Source organism: Akebia trifoliata, chromosome 9, assembly GCF_017979445.1.
Source record: "Akebia trifoliata isolate Shusen 1 chromosome 9, ASM1797944v1, whole genome shotgun sequence".
In the NCBI taxonomy this organism is placed as follows: Eukaryota; Viridiplantae; Streptophyta; class Magnoliopsida; order Ranunculales; family Lardizabalaceae; genus Akebia; species Akebia trifoliata.
In genome coordinates, this window is record NC_141383.1 from 12,336,243 (window position 1) to 12,339,292 (window position 3,050).

The following is a 3,050-nucleotide window of genomic DNA, read 5'->3' on the forward strand; positions in this document are numbered from 1 at the left end:
ACTTGGCATAATTTGGAGTGAGATTCCTGAGGATGATCTTGACTTGTTCCTTTTCTTAAGGTCGATCCCACAATTGAGCGGCTTTAACTCTCCATCGAGCAATGAATTCAGTGAAGATTTCCCCAGGCTTTTGTTTAATAGTTTCTAAATCTCTTCTTGTGAGTTCGATATCCGTGTTGAATGAATACCTACCAATAAACTCTTTCATCAATTCATGCCATATTCTTACCCGAGATGAGTCCAATGACATTAACCAGCGTAGAGTAGGACGTGTAAAAGTTCTTTAAAAAAGTTGAGTCATCTGTTCTTCACTCAGTCCCTAAGATTGCATTATGCCGATATACACTTTCAACTGAGTCCTTGGGCATCCAATCCCGTCAAACTTCTCTATGTCCGGCATTATGAACTTCTCTAGCAGATGGACCGTGGGAAACAAAGTCATTGCCCCTAATCCAAGAGCAAGATCGTCGGGGTCTTTGATATTCTTCAAAGCAGTTTCAATCTGAGTTATTCGATGAGCTAAGATAGGGTTGACAGGTAATTCATTATCTTCTTGGTCTTCGACGAGGTCAAACATAGCCTGAGGTTCTATAGCTTTGTCTTTTTTCTTTTCAATTTTCAGGGATTCAATTTGTGTTTGGACAGAAGCAATAATTTGTGCTTGAAAAGATTCTAAAATATGACGGAGCGCAGCTTCATCCATGGTACTTATTTCTTCTTATGACAAAGACTAACTACTTGGCAATGGTACTCTGAAAAGACGATTTTTTTCACGGACCCAAAGTGGTACAGATGGAGATTTAAAACATTTGGGAGTAATTATCACCTGAGTGAAAGTACACTAAGATTAACCATTTATTCTAAAGGTTTGACTCTTAACCACATGGTTAAAATTTTGAGATTAACCTAAGTCCGGTGGGAAACATTGAATCTAATTGCACTATAAGTCTATAATGACTAAGAATGTGAAATAGATTAGTCACGGGTCTACCCCTGATTGGGAGTAGAACATTTGATCAGACAAAATATTTTGACCCTAAGATCGCATCTATTTGGTATAAAATGGTCTGAATCTTTGAAAGTAGAACCAATTAGTCCGACCGGTATGATGTTGATCAATTTGATCTGTTTGTTGATTGGGCCAATTGATTTACAGGTCACACATTGGGTCGAATCGATATTGCGGGTCTAGTTTGAACGGTCTGGATCAGTTCGCCCACTTACCTGTTGGTTAGATTGATTAGAGCAACCCGGGAACACCCATAGTCAGTTCGGGTCGTGACCTATAGGAAAGTTCCTAGACTATAGGTTTACTACGTGCAATACAATTTATCTGGCCACCTTTGCCCAAGTGCACCTATATACCTTTTGAGCGTACTCAATCAGACGGTACGTGATGATTTTGTTTAATATACCGTATAGGTGATAATCTAAAACTTCAACCCACTTCTTTGAAGCCAAAAATAACCAGTTTAATCCCCAGATCAAAGACACTCTTAAATCACCTCTTTTCTATAATAGACATAGTCTATCCTCCTAGTATCGTAGTACATCGGAACAGGATCTCACTTAGGCACTGATTTTGACCAAGAAGTACAATTGATGTACTTGTATTATCTTTGATATGCCTATGGGTACAAGTTAAGAGTTGTAGCTTTCATAAATGGTTTGGCATCCCACGAGGAGACCGACCACGTATTAGTAGGGGTGTCAATGGATAGTCAAAATCCGAATCCGAATTTGAATTCGAATTCGAAAAATCGGATATTATCCAAAATTTTCGGATATCGGATTCGAATTCGGATGTCAGTTTAACATTTGAATGAGTTTCGGAAATGAATTCGGATATTGCGATATCTGATTCGATAATATCCGCTCTGATAAGAATATGTATATTGTGTATTTATGTTTTACAACAAAACTTTAACACACATATATGGTGATGTGTATTTCTGTTTTATAACAAAACTTAACTCATAAAGTCATCTTCTCTCAACCTCAATCTGAAACGCAGAATCAGTCGGTAATGGAGGGTTTGGACCGTGCGAGGCTACGAGCTCCATTACCCACCGTCTTCTCCGGTCGGCGTCATCCAGGTACATACATACTCTCTCTCTTCTCTCTCTCTCTCTCGGTAAAACCTATCTTCTCGACTTGTGCGAGTTCCATTGTCGTCGTCTTCTCCGACCAACGAGCATCCAAGCATACTTCCTCTCTCTCTCGCAAAGACAGTAAAACCCTATTTTACTCTCACAAAAGAGGAAAATCCCATTTGTAGGATTTTTGTCGGATCGGATATTATCGGATATCCGATATAATTTTCAAGTTCGGATTCGAATGTTTGTTAGTGCTATCCGATCGGATTCGAATTCGAATTCGGATATCATTCTTTTTTTTCGGATTCGAATTCGGATATAGCAATATCCGATCAGATACCTATCCGTTGACAACCCTACGTACTAGTACTACGTTGGTAAACGGGATATGTGACCGTATGGCTCACAATAAGTCAAAGGCTCAAGTCAATTCAGCCTGGGTGCATTGATATACCTTTCAGAGTCACCTGATCAAACAGTACTGATGCTCCAGTTTGATATATCCTAAGGTACGTGACTGGAGTTGTGATTTTCATGAATGACGTCGCATCTCCAAAGAGACCGGACCATGCACTAGTGCCACGTTGGCTATATTGGGACATGCAAGCATGCAAAACAGTAAACGTGCTTGTGGTGTGTGCAATATAGGATGGGGTATGCCCAGGGCCTTTTTAAAACAAATGGGCCCATGGGCCATATCAAACCAATCAAAATATGTACATCACATAAAATCCATAGCATCGAGATCCACATCAAGACATGCACATCAAAGTGTATAACAATCAGGATCATGGTATATCTAATAGCAATCAATCTGGGAAGTTAAACAAAGAGTAATGATGATCAATCAATTAGAATAGCATGGAAATAATATCAATCATTGATCAAACATTGAGATAGGCACACAATTTTTCCTTATAGTCCAATTGGGGATCACTTTGAGTGACTCAAAAT